We start from the raw sequence: 14,723 nt of genomic DNA, 5'->3' as shown, positions 1-14,723 counted from the left end.
CATGAGCGAACTACTCTTTCATTCTGCTAAGACATAAGCAATGAGTGGATTTTCTTTAGTTCACATAGAAGTAGGTTAAGTTAGGGAAATGGTAGATGCCAAATGGTTACATTCTCTCCCCACACTTGAGAGTGAATCTTGATTTTAAGGAGCCATGTTTGGAGGATCCTGGAGAGGTGAGAATTTCAGTTCTAGAATTGACCTGATTTTTCCACTGATATTTTCTTATATTCCACTAAAGGTTTTCAAGATCAATTATAAACCCCAGTCTCTCATGATCCATGTATCAGTAACAGACTCCACTGAACTCAAGCTTTAAATGAGCAGCCAACAAGAAGGCTTTTCCAGGCTTCAACCAAACAAACTGCCCTCGATAGGTCCAGTGCATTGAACACACACCCTCTGGGCTCCCTTCCTTCCTCAGCCTCTGCTGCGGTTCTGTCCATGTGAGTCCGATCTCAGCCACAGGCAAGAATTCAGAGGCACTCTTTTCTTCCTTTGCTGTTCAGATACAGCTGCCTGTACACTCCAGCTGCCGGGTCTCACAGCTAAGTGTTTTATAAATGTTTATTTATCTTTAATGAGTATTTATTACATTTTTAGGAGCCAAGAGAGGGCATGTCCTTTTCACTCCTGTGGAAAGAAGCTTTGTGATCTTTCTTCAGAAGACAGCAGCCTGATGCTCACTCCTTCCCACAGCCAGCAGGGGGCATCTGCAACACAGATTTAAGTTGGATTGTCCTTGACATGGGACAGGCTGGAACATCTCTTTTGGAAATGTGTTGTAAAACCCCTGTCCTTTACTTCCCAACATTTCTCAATCTTGTATTTCTTCTTGACTGTCCCTGACATGTGTCCAACTGTGCACAGGACTGGCCTTCGCCTCAGGGCTGCTTCTGTTTCTTTTAACTGAGTCCTGATAAATCTTGGTCTCATGATGGATTCCGATCAGACTGTTAGTGGTTGTAATTACCCTCCCTGCCTCTTCTCATCAGAACATGTCCTATCTGCAGTGAGGGAGAATGAGCATACTCAGTTTGAGCTCCCTCTTGTCTGTTTCCAACCTCTCTAACAGACAGAGAATTCAGTTGGACTCCTTGTAGTCATTCAGTGGCTTCCCTTCTCCCCAGTCAGCTGCATCAGAGACATCCTAGTCCTCAATGGCTTATTTTGTGCTACACCCCAATATCTCACCCACTCACTCTGAAATGTGGTTTTACTATAACCTAGCAATTCAATTCATTCATTCATTTATTGATTCATCAACTTATATAGTAAATCTTTATTGAATGCCTATTAAGTGCCAGGCCCTGAGCTAAGTGCTGAGACTGGAATTGTGAACAAAACAAGTATTGGGGACCCAACATTCTAATGGGAAAGGTAGATAATACACAGAGATATAATGCAAATTGATAAAGGCCACAAAGGGAAAACACAGAGGGCTCTGTGAATACACCAGGGGCAGTTGTTAGAGCATATGTCTCCCATAGCCTGTCTTTCCTTTTTTTTTTTTTTTTTTTTTTGAAGTATAGTCAGTTACAATGTGTCAATTTCTGGTGTTCAGCACAATGTCCCAGTCATGCATACACATACATATACTCGTTTTCATATTGTTTTTCATTAAAGGTTATTACAAGATATTGAACATAGTTTCCTGTGCTATACAGAAGAAACTTGTTTATTTTATCCATTTTTACATACAGTGGCTAACATTTGCAAATCTCAAACTTCCAAATATATCCCTTCCCCACCCTCTTTCCCTCGGTAGCCGTAAGATTGTTCACTATGTCCATGAGTTTGTTTCTGTTTTGTAGATGAGTTCATAGTGTCCTCTTTTTCTCTTTTTTTAGATTCCACATATGAGTGATATCATATGGCATTTTTCTTTCTCTTTCTGGCTTACTTCACTTACAATGATGATCTCTAGGCCCATCCATGTTGCTGAAAATGGCATTATTTTATTCTTTTTTATGGCTGAGTAGTATTTCACTGTATAAATACACCACACCTTCTTTATCCAGTCCTCTGTCAATGGACACTTAGGTTGCTTCCATGTCTTGGCTCTTGTCCCATATCCTGTCTTCATGCGATCACATTTGAGCTCCTTGAGGTTAAGGTCTGTGTTCCTTCATTAATATATCTTGTCCACTTATATCAGAGACTAGAAAAATGTCTAGCACATAGTTTACATGTATGTGTCCTATATTCACTTGTTCCACATGTCTCCAAGGCAAGGGACATATTGAAACACCTAGCACAGGACTTTATCTGTAGTTGGTTATGGATAAATTTTACTTGAATATAATAGTATTTTAAAAAATTCTGCTCTGTTTTTGTTTTAGTGATTGCTTCTACTGTTTTCCACACTTGTTCGTCTTAAGGTAATAACTTTCACTCAATTCACCCATTAGCCACAAGGACCGAGATGGCCCTGAGCTGTTTGAAAGCATGACCACATAGGGCATAGATTTAAAATTGTACAGCCCTATAATTATTCAAACTCTTTTCAGTTTGAAATCACTAATGTGAGTCATCCAGTGGAAGGATTATCTTCCTCTGAACCCTTAATTAAAATTTCACCAAGGCATTTCCAATGATTTTATTTCAAAACAAGTTTTTCTTTGTAAAACCAGAGGATGACCAGGTTGGGGGTGAGCTGAGAAGAGATAAGGATCACTTCTTGTTAACAAGCATTAATGTATGTTACAAGGAAAACTGCCTGGTGGGGGGTCAAATAGAGCCAAGGACTGAGCTGAAATCATAAACACATTAGGAAGTTTTACTCTCTGGATGGGACTGTTTTTGACATAAATGAATGTCAGATACATTCAAATTTACTTTTTAACGGGAAAAATAAAATGGTAGGTTTGAGCTTTTGTTTTATTTGGTTTTCCATTTGTTTGTTTTCATTCCCACAATTGCATGTGTTGCTATGATGCAGAGGAAGCAGAGACGGGGAATGAAGCAACATTCCAGTAACTCTTAAAGAGAAAAACAAATGTAGTAACACTGATTATTCCTACAAAATGAGTAAAATGTTTCAAGTGGTTGGAGCTTCAGCATCAGTCAACTCTTCAGCTTTTAGACTTTTACTATCTTATAAGAAGGGAGGCAGTAATCTTATTCATTCTCTGTGTTCTCTCAAACTCCTAATTTAACCAAACGGACTTCCTGACTTATGTACCGTAACATTTTAATGTCCTATAATTTGAACCTATGCTAAACCATAGAAAGAATTATTTTCCAAAGCACCACATTTCCTTTCTCCCTTCCATCCCCAGGGCAAGCATGAGGAGAAGAGTAACGTGAACTTCTGGTATGCTGCTTTACCCTGAGGAAGTGGAATGCGATGTTCTATAGGCAATGTTATAAATAGTAGCTGATTTCTAGGTTATCTCACAGAAAAACAACTTAAATAGTGACACAGATAAAATCATACTAGGGTTCTGATTTATTCTGGTTTGAAAAGGCTTTGGTGGGATGTCTTGAGAATTTAATCATAATTTAGAGACACCGTTTTTATGGGAAAATGCATCCTATAAAAGTTAGCAAAAGAAAAATGGGGAACAGGTTGAGTTTGTCAGCTAGAATGCCACCTCTTCACAAAAAGAGTCTTTGAAGGCATCTTTCAATAGTTTCACCTCATTTTTGTTTTCATACCAATTTTGCTGAAGGCTGTGTACAGCTCAGAGGTTCCTCCATCATCCGCCCCTCCCTCAGGAAGGGAGGCAGAGGGAGCAGGCTTCATGCAACACGGCTTTCTGCACCCCTTAATCACACTTTACGCTCAGGCTGCACAGAACCACTTCCACGTCCCTTCAAGCAATATGCACGTTCTTCTCTTTCTACTTAGAAATCCCATCCTTTTCCTGTCCATTTGGCTAAAAGCTGTTCCACCCTTGCCTCTTCTGAGAAGCCCCCTGACTCACCCTTTTGGACACCGGGGTCCTCCACCAGTGCTCTGTTGCTCTCTGGGCATCGTCTTCTTGAATAGCTGCTTGTGATTGTTTGCAAGTTTGAGGGTATAAGCACCTTGCAGGCGAGGACCAAACCCTGTGAGTGTGTGGTGTGTTTACTGTGTACTAGTGACACAGTAAATGTGACCAAGGAGGAAAGTAGTAATGAATAAATGAAGTTTAAAAATGCTCAAGCCCTTCATTCAAATGGCTTCTTCATGTCCAACTTGCTCTTTCCCTAGGAATCAATTACAAATATCTCTCTGCCTTTTTATAAAAGCAAGTGGCTCAAATGGAGCAAAAGAGTAAAAGGATAAAGAAACAGAACTTGAGGGGGGAGAAAAAGGCAAAACAAAAATCTAAAGGATCAACTGAAAAAAACAAGCGTAGAGAAACATTCATAAAACAGATCATCTTTATCTAAATATTGGTAAGTGAACTATGGGTCAAAGTTGAAACTCAGACAGTTGCTTCATGCCTTCCCCTTATAGGAAGGAAGGGCGGAGCATATGGAGCTAGGAGGAGAGGTATTAGGGATGAAGTTCTCCAAGGTCTGGGTGTCCTGATGGAAAAGATGGCCCTGGTGTTTCTGGCTGCAGCACTGCACACTAGCCAGCAGAGGGTGACCACATGTACTGCCTGCATCCCTCCCCAGGAACCCCCATGCTGTTTTCTGCATCCTTCAGATAAATATAAAATCGGTAATTCCTGTCTCCAGAGGTAGAATATAGGAGGTGGTGGGTGTATGAATTCTTAGCAACATGTGAGAAATCTCTGGATGTTTTAATATGGTACTCCAAGCAAGGGAACTCAGCTTGAATTTGGCTGGAAAAAATAACTATGCAGTTAGAACTAACTTTGAAGGAGCGGTGTGATACGCCAAACGCTGTTCGAAGTGACTCACATGCGTGAGCACATCTAATCATCTCAAGTTCTGTGAGGATGTACTATTTTATCAGTCTCAGCTTCTGGGCAAAAAACCCTAAATGTTAGAGCTTAAGCATCTTGAGGAGCCTGGAGTCAAAGTGACACATACTCTTGTTCTCATGGTTTAAATAAGCTCCCTCAGTAGAACAGCCTCAGTGTCTGCCATAACGCTGTGCTCAGCTGCACTTGCTCTCCTGGAGCGTGGTAGCCGAGTTGGCTTTATCTGGGGAAGAAAAGGAACAGAAGAAGGAAGAAATGAAAAGGAAGAGATGTTGACTAATTCTAAGTCATAGTTTCAAAAATCACACTCATCATAGGTACCTATGATACAGTTCCACACTTACTTTTAAAGTTATACAATATATTTCCTTAACTTTTCTCCTTAATATCCATAATTTCTAATCTTATGCATTTTATGTATTTAAATTGTCTCATCACTGTCCCGTGTGAACGGAAGAGGAAAGTGTGTTTATGGTGGCAGAACCCTGTCTGGTCACAACATGGATCCTATCACAGTTCTTTAAAACTTTGGCTTTGATCAGCATTGACTGGGAGATGAATGCTAGCAGCTGCGTGAGGAACAAAAATTAAGATATTTTTAGTTCACTCTGGCAAATATTTTTGAATGTTGGCTATGCTGCCAAGCCTTGTGCTATGCATAGGAGTTAAAAGGTATTTAAGACTCAATTCTTACCTGCAAAGAGATCTTATATCCAGTTTGGAAAACAGACACATAAATCAATAACCATAACACAGTATGATAAATCCTATCTTAAAAGCACGTGTAAAGTACCAGAGTGACAGTGAAAGGTCAGCTTTCTGGATCTGCCAGGATACAGTGGCTTGTCTTGTGGATTAATGTTTAGGATTGGCTTGGTGCTTTTTGAGTCCAGACCCGTGATAAAATAATGGGTAACTTAGCAGATTAGTTTTCAAATCTGAAAACAGTTGCATCCTAGGATGGAGGAGTGCCCGGAATTCTGACCACATCTATTCACTAAAATGTTGAAGACAAAAAGGAGTAGCATAATGCTGCTGTAACCAGTCCATTGGTAATTAATATGCATCTGTGGAAGGCTTACTGCATGTAAGATACTACAACAGCCATTGTGGAACATTGGGCAAGGGGTTGGAAAAAAAATCAAATCCATACAAAAGAAGAACATTTTATAGAGAAGCAACCATCAGTTTTATAGCTGGAAATGACTGAAGAAAACATCTAGGTTAGCCCTGTCAGTTTATAGATGAAGAAACTGAGGTCTGCCAATAAAACATGATTACTTTTTCAAATATTGCATCGAATTAATGGCAGAGCTGGGAGCAGAGCCCTCAGAAGACTGGTAGGCAATGCAGTGAGTTCCACCTGTGAACTCAAGTCAGGCAGCCTGGGGGTCTGGTCCCATGTCCGTCACATACTGGCCCGGTTATCTTAAGTCAGTTACTGGAATTTTCTATCATTAAATTCTTCATTTGTAAAATGGGAATAATACGATAGAATTCCCCATATATATCAGTTACTGGAATTTTCTATCATTAAATTCTTCATTTGTAAAATGGGAATAATACGATAGAATTCCCCATATATAATGTGAAAGAATGCACACAAAATAACAATTAGGATTAAAATGAGGTACTGCATATGAGCCAGGGACAGAAGGAAAACTTGATAACTGCTGTTAGAGCTCACGTGTCACAATTTCTACATTAGTTTTCTTTCTGCCACGACCATGAAATGGAGTTTTGTTCATTTTTGTTTCTCTGACACAGAAAGAAATCTCTTTCTTGGATCTTTATGCTCATGGAGTGCTCTTGTTTCTCCTTACACCTCCTCCTGCAGGGCCAAGGAGATCAAGATCAAGTTGGGGATTCTCCTCCAGAAGCCGGAGTCTGCTGTTGACCTTGTCATTCCATACAACAGCGAGAAGCCAGAGAAGCCAGCCAAGCCCCAGAGGTGAGTCATCATTGCGGATTCCACACTTCTCCCCCAGAGGATGGCTAGTTTTAAAGGGCATAGACACACACCCCCTTCAGTTACTCATTGAAGATCATAAGCATCCTCAGGGAGTTGCTCTGTACATAGGATTTTTTTTTTTAACTCTCCAGTATATGGAGCAAAATATTGTTTACTGGCAGGATACTTACAAAGTATAGGGCCCCGCCTTGTGATATGCTTGGAGAGACAGACCATATCTTATAAAATGGTACCATCCATTTCATCCATCATTTACCCTACAGAAGTGCGGTAGAAAATACCTGTTCACTTGCTGCCCTTGGGCCAGGTAACCATTATGATCCCTGGATGCCCTCCTGCGAAGAAAGTATCCAAGGCTGCTTCCTCAGCAGGGAGACACAAGTGGGAGCATTTCCCTCAAGAAGTGGCTCAGATCAAGGCAGAAAGTTCACACCTGATAGTTTCTTCTTCAAGATACTGTCCCTTCAGGAGTCAGCAGAGAAACAGAAGGCTGGTCCTTGAAGGAGAAGTGAATAGTTGACGAGATGCTTCTACTTAATGCACATCAAGCACTTTTTCCCCCGATCCATACATTACTATTCCTGACAGTCCCCTCTCATGTTTCCCCCACACCCTTCTATCCACGTAGGCTGTGGGGAAGGTGTCATCCCAGAGATTGAGATGTTATGGCAGTAAATCCAGCCCACAATTTTGCACTGATTAACTTAATGACACTACTCATAGCATTCACAGTGTTTACCATCGCTCTGCTTCCTACACAGCCTGTCACCGCGTCCCTGTGTCACAGCCTAGATCAATACACCCCACCTTCCCCTTTAAAACAGGGACACTCCTAAAAATCAAGATGAGAAAGTGGGAAGACGAAAAGCCAAATGTGCTCAGACTCCTTCACTCTGCTACCTTAAGGCTTTGAGGAGATCACAGAAGTGTGGATAAAAGACAGGAATCCCTTTTAACATCCATTTCTTTTTAAATCTAACTTTTGTGTCAATTGGCTGATCTTTTTCTCCAAATGACCTTCATATTAATATAGCTGGGTTAGTTGAGAGATAGAGAGATGGGCTATTCCTTTTAAATCTTTTTTCATCAACCTAAGTGGATATGTTCATTCTCTTCCTTTTATTACTTCAAAGTGAACCCACATCGGAAGTGAGGCATGATTGAGTTTTCTGCATTTAGAAAAGGGAAGCTAATTCACTGTGGAGTGGCGGGCACCAGGCACTGGTCGGGAATAGGAACCACATTTCATGACAGCAAAAGATCAAAAAGTCTATTTATTTTGAAATAAACAGTGTGGAGGTTACTGATCTGTTGGAATTAACTTAAAAGAATAAACATAGTGCTACATTTCCTGCTTTGATTCTCTGCTTTAATATCGCACCCAGACACTAGAACTATTTGGCTTAACAGGGATTCAGAGAGAAGTAGTTTTGGAAGAAAAGCTGGGGCTGACATTTATTAGATTATTTTCTACTCTTGTCTTCCATCCCCTTTCCTCTTCCCCAACTTTGAATTGTTTTGGAAAAAATCTTTCTTATCCCTAGAGAATATTTGTGTCCCTACTACATTTTTAACAGTGATCACTCTAAAGTTTTCCCATCCTTTTCCACACCTCTCAACCCCATCTCACCTCTTCATAATTGGCAAATTTCCATGCCTTTTAACTAGAAGACTGTGTTCTGCATGAGCTCAATTGATCTCTCTTCTCCCCTCTTTAAAATTCCTCTGTATTTTTTACCCATATCCTTCTCAAGGACAAGAAAATAAACCTCAGAGGAGGAAACAGACCTTCCCCAGGCTGAAGGTATTTTTAACTCCTCTCATCTTTAAAAAAAAAAAAAAAGAAAAAAAAGAAATCCCCCTTTTAAAAGAAAAGCATCTTCTACTTTAAAAATATATTTTTATTCTTCTCTTTAGAAGAAAAATGAACCAATAAAAAAAGTAGGAAAAAGTTGCCTCTATCCCGGCTGCCCAAAGCCAGCTTCTGTGACCATTTTAGTGTTCTTAATTGCTCATTTCCCCCCTGGACTCTTTCCTTAGGAACAAATAATTATCCATGTTCCACTTTGAAAAACACCCTCCCAGCCCCTCACCCCATCTACTCCTGTCCTTTCCTCTTGCTTTCAATGGTTACCTCTAGAAATGGAAAGTAGCTGCTTTCAGTTTCTTCTTTAATTCCTTTCATCAGGTTGAAACCTTACTTCCTCACTGCAATTATTGCTAAGGGCTCACTCCTGACTCATGGGCAGCTTTGGACTCGGCTCATCAGTTGGTCTCCTTAAAACTTTCTTCTTTAACTTCTAACCTTGAATCCTCCCCCTGCCTTCTTTCTCTAAGGGCTCCCGCTTTTGCCCACCCTCTGTATGTGAGCATTCTCTAAGGCCCTACTGTAGGTCTCCATAATGAACAATAAACATGTTATAAAACTGCATAGATTTAGTGATAAACATTATCACAGATTATAATATAATCGATTGCAAAATGCTCAGGAGCTGATGTAGATATTTTTAATAGTTTCTTTCCTCCCTGTTGATGTCACTAATGTTTAACTACATTTTTGTTGTTGTTTTGCCACGTTATAACTCTGGAATGACCTCCATGCATAAACGATCCCTAGCCTGTGTGCAGGGAGGGCTATTACGTAGGGCTGTCCTACACGCACTCTGACCTGGTAAACTGCAGAGCGAGCCTTGCTGTGAGGAGGAAAGGTGGATGCACAATGACTGGCCCACAGATAGACATTGGAAAGCAGCAGGTGTGTTTGTCTGCATCCCCATTGATGGTGCCCAGGTCACCGTTGGCCATGGGATGAGGGCTCAATAAATGTCCATGGACTTGAGTCTGGCCATGAGCAGATGCACTGCAGGAGAGGAAGAGAGACCTGAGTAGGCACTCAAGTGCCATTGAAAGCAAGACCATGTGGGAACATTATCAAGAGTGTCTAAATATTTGCCAGGGACTGTGTAATTAAAAAAAAAAAAAAAAAAAGAAGAAGAAGAAGAAAGAAAATAAAAGAGAAAACCACTGATGCTGTCACATTTTCCTGTGGTTACAGCGAGTATGTGCCAGAGTTGCTTGTAGTGGCAGTTCTGGTTCATGGTGCTAACATTTTTGTACTCTAAGTTTTGGGTTATTTGTGGCTTTCATCAACCAGCTAACTCTGGACAAACTGAACCATTATTAACTCACATATTAGTCTGACATGCACATTTCAGGGTGGATCCAGGCTGCAGGGAATGCGCCACTGGACAGGGTGGAATGGGGAAAGCTCTCCATGACTGACAAGCTCTTATTACCTCTAGGCAATGAGTGCATCACAGCCGTGTAAGAAATTCAACAAGTAGGTGTGGTGAGAGAACGGTAAAGGGAGAGAGCACTTCCAGCTGAGACTGTCACTCCCTGGAGCAGGGGGCTCTTACACTGACCATTATAAAACACACATTTAATCATCTCTATGCATGTTTATTTTGCCTTTCATTTGGACTGGCTCCCTCCCTTTCTCCACACCCTCACACAGAAACTCCGTGCCCGCTCTCTGTGGTCAGCAATAACCTTGCAAACCAGGATATGTATTGGTCATTTAGATCTGCATCTATCTTGTTTCAAAGAAGTCAGACTTAATGGCAAATTCTAAGAATCAGGACAGGATGAACTTGTGGCACTTCCTAGGCTTGTAATCAGAATGCTGGGCTTCGTGCTGTGGGGGATGTGTCCTGCTTGACTGCGTCCTTGAATCAGTTTGGACTAACATCACCCCCAAGCGGGCTCTGCACATGTCCTTTGCGGGAATTTAATCTCAGCTGTGATGTGCTGCTGATATTGTCCATTAGCCTGCTTCTAACAAGACCACTTGGGGCAAACTGCATCTGGTAACACGCTTAAGCTGGGTGCACCTGCTCCTGTCATTTCTTCTTCCTGTGTCCCTCCACACTAACCAGAGGAAATGGGGGCAGTAAGGTGATTTCATTTTATGAGAATGTTTATAAAATCAGAGAGAGATTCAGTCTTCCCCTTGCTTTGTTTCCTTTGCCCAGTTGTTGAATGTCTTGTTGTTTCTGTCAACAATCAGTAAAGACTTGGTGGGTGTCATCTGCAAAACATTGAACCTACTGTAGTGAAGAAATTAAGATGTGTAAAACTGTGTGCTGAAAATGTTGGTAGAAAATAATATATACATAGGAAAAGTTCTCAGCATGGGGCAATATAGAAGAGCCAAAAGGAGTTACTGACCTCTAAAGACAGCTGCTTTGCTGGTTAGAAATAAAATGAGGTAGAAAAATACAAGGACATCTCTGGAACCCCTTCTTCATGTCACCTCTCCTCCTGTGTTGCTTTATACTAATGAGAAGAAAACAGGAGGAGAGAAGGTAGCTCACGCATTAAAAATAAATTTCCAAGTGTTCATTTCCAAATGTGCTTGTAAAATGGTTGCTTCTACATAAAATTTTGTTTAGAAATAGAAAAAAATTTCAAGGAATTAGTGTTGAGTTTTTGATCAATGATATTTATATCTCTAGCCAGGAAAATGGAATCACTTGATATCATTATTTCAGTAGGTTTGTTACTCTCATTTTTGGCATGTTTTAAGCTTCAGATGGTAAAAACATAAAACTTTATGAAAAGTCATGTAATTAAGACTCAAAGTCTGGATATGTTCTGTCATGAGGAATAAAGAAACAAAGGAATTATTCACAGTACTTTAGCAAAAAAAAAAAAGAAAACTACAACCATCTTGGACTCTGTACACAAATGAAGTAAGGCTGAATCTGCGCCTGGAGAGCAAAGTCAGAAGTCGTATCAGCAATTATCAGTCTCATTGCTAATCTAAATAATTGAAATTATTAGACATTATCTTTTAAAAACCAGAAGCAGGAGTTTTCCTGGGTTGTCTGAACAGTAGATGAACAAGTTAAGTGCTAAGGAAATTCCAATTTAGGAAAAGCACCTTCATTGGCCTTACTGTTCTAGTAAATGCCTTGTTAGTCTGTTCTGATTTGACGGCAAAGAACTCACATCATCACACAAGTCAGAACAGGATAAGCTCCAGGAGAGCAGAGTCAGCCATTTTTCCCAGACAGCATCAACCCGACTTGACACACTCTTGCTGCGAGACAAAAATTGGTGGTTAAAATGAAAAGGCTGCAGGGTTTTTCTATATATAAATATTAAAGCAAAAACAGCCTAAGGGGAAATTTTATGTTGACTGTTACCTTCTCCTTTCGAATCAGCATCCGGATCGTATGTGTACAACATTCTTATACACGAGGTCTAATCACTTTTCTACTCAGAGAGATTGAATCTTTTAAAAATCATTGTCTTGTTTGAATTGAGCAGGAAAATGCACCCAGATTTTTGAAAATGGAGACTGATCACACTGACAACATGAGGTGGCTTCACACCTTGTGTCTTCCCTCAACCCCGGTGACATAGTGCTGGACTGTGGTTGTGGAATCAGATGCCCTTGGCTGATTAAGTCGGGTGGTCAAAACACAGCCCTGGTGAGCCAGGAAACATGAGTTCAGTCCCTGTAATGAGACAACTGGGTGTTTTGCATTTGGGAAAAAAAGACCACAATTAGAGGCACTGTCATGGGGTATTCAAGAATATCAAGGTGTAGCTTCATGACAAAAAAACTCTACTTCTAAAAAGGGACAGGGCCAACCAAATGGTTCAACAAGAGGTGGAAATATGCAAGATAGCTGTATGAAAGCAAACCTCACTCATTAAGCCCACTTGCTCAGAAGGAAAAAACTCCAACTGCTTTGTGCTGAGGACGAGTTATCTGTTGTAGCATTTCAAAGAAAAGCAGGTCCCAGTCATTGTTGGTGTATGTGGTTAACTCCCTTTTTATGGCTGTCACCTTTTTCTTTCTTAATGCTTGATTTAGACCCTCGCTGGAGGAGGTTCTGCGGTGATGTGATTCCCTGGATAAACTCCTGCAGAACAACTGTAAGTCTGAATTATCTCTTGTAAAGATCAAGGGGCGGGCAGAGGCAGAACACACCTTTGGGGGTGCCCATGGCCTTCCTCCCCAGTTTTGACACTTGTTCAATTTTGGAAGGATGCCAAGGGAATAAGAAAACAGGGTGTCCTGAGAACCCACGAGTGCAGGTTGTGTTCCCATCTGTTTAGTTTTGTGGCTTGGGAGGAAATTTTTCTCTTTATGGGTTTTATTTAATTCAGTTTGAACCAGATTTAAACTAGGAGGTGGGATGCTTTTGAAAGAGGGGCAAAGATAAATGAAACTCAGACTTTGAACTCAAAGAATTAACAGCTTCCTGAGAAAGATAGCCATGTAAGCAAACAATTCCAACAACAACAATGACAAAACCCCAGAAAGTGAACTTGTCTCTCATAATAGTAAAAATCCTCAACGGCAAGTGAAAGGTACTGGGTAAGGACTACCTTGAACGTGAAGCAATGTTTGAGGTGGGTTTTGAATAAAGATTAATTTTAAAGTGGATATGAATGATGATGGTGAAAGTCAGCATGTATTGAGCATCAACTGAAATAAATGCACCGCCTGACAGTTGAGAGCTATGTTTTATTTGGCGGACGTTCCTGAGGACTCGAACCCCTTCGAGCCCGGGGTGACAGCCTCTCAGATGGCTCTGAGGGACTGCTCTGAAGAGGTAGGGGAGGAGCTAGGATATATAGGAGCTTTACAACAAAGACCAGGTAGTTGGAACATTAGAAGATTACTTGTTAACTAGAGAAAACCAGGCATCTCAAGCTAAAGAATTTAGCGCTTTTCTATGTATGGGAGGAAGCAAACACTTGGGCTCAATGAATTCATTCCTTCGACAAGCACCTACCTATCTAGGGCCAGTATCCTGTCCTTTCTTATTCTGAGTCCCCTCAGGGTGCACCATTGTGAGTGGCTGCAGAGGTGGGGCTGCAGGCTTGCCTTCAGTGGGGGGTGGCAGCAGCCCCTGATGGCTTGATGGCTTCAGCATTCTTTGTTTACTGATATGGTTTGCAGTATTTTTTGTTCACATGAGCTATTATTATGCTCGGTGTCATGTGAGAGCCTTACACAAATTATTTAACCCTTCTAACAACCCTGTCAGGTAGGTTGCATTAGTACCCCATTTAGCAGATGTGGCCACTGAGGCTCAGAGAGGTTAGATTACTTGCCCAAGTTACTGCAGTAATGTGGTGTGTGAGATTTCACCTCCAGACGATCTTGACTCTAAAGCCCCTGCTTTGAAACTGGAAACTATGTCATGATACTTGTCAATGATCCATGTCTCACTGTTTCTCCCCTAGGAGAAAAGATTTGTGCTGATCTGCTTCTCAGTCTTTTCCCTTTCCACCGGTCTGACTTGGATTTGCCTTATACTCCTTTTATTTTTAAAGTGGTTTTATAGGTGGTTTCATTTTGTTCTTTAGCAGGGCTGTTACTGTATTGTACATGGATGTCAAAAGTGATATCATTCCTTAGGGCCAGCTCTGGGATCATAATGTGGGTCACAACCCAGTGTTTCCACTAGACCAGAGGATCAGGTGCGTTTCCCCTACTCCCTAGGAATAGGGCACCTGAAGAGGTGTGTTGAGAGGTTATGTTGAGGCTCTGTGCAGGCTCAGGAAAGAAGAATGTAGGACTTATCAGGGCTGTGTACCAGGAGCTCTACTGGGCTGTGGAGTGGGGCAAAGAAGATATGTGTGTTCCTCACAGAACAGAGACATTTGGCCCAGAGTAGACCTGACTCTGATCTAAGAGGACGTCCTCAGGAGTAATGGGAATTCAGCAGAGAGCATCTCTGAGGAATGGACCAGTAGAAAATGAGCAGTAAAGGAGGTGAAAGCATCTGGGGAGTGGCGTTAGCGTGTCCTAGGAAAAGATCCTCCAGAGAACCATTAAAATC

The 14,723-nt window shown here is 41.2% G+C and overlaps 1 pseudogene; it reads left to right on the top strand.

Moving 5' to 3' along the window:
- Positions 1-14,723, top strand: part of LOC105071820 (regulator of G-protein signaling 5-like) — a 43,493-nt pseudogene that overhangs the window by 17,035 nt on the left and 11,735 nt on the right.

Source organism: Camelus bactrianus, chromosome 35 (assembly GCF_048773025.1).
Source record: "Camelus bactrianus isolate YW-2024 breed Bactrian camel chromosome 35, ASM4877302v1, whole genome shotgun sequence".
NCBI lineage: Eukaryota > Metazoa > Chordata > Mammalia > Artiodactyla > Camelidae > Camelus > Camelus bactrianus.
Note: the sequence above shows the minus strand (reverse complement) of the source record. Positions and strands in the feature narration are given on the sequence as shown.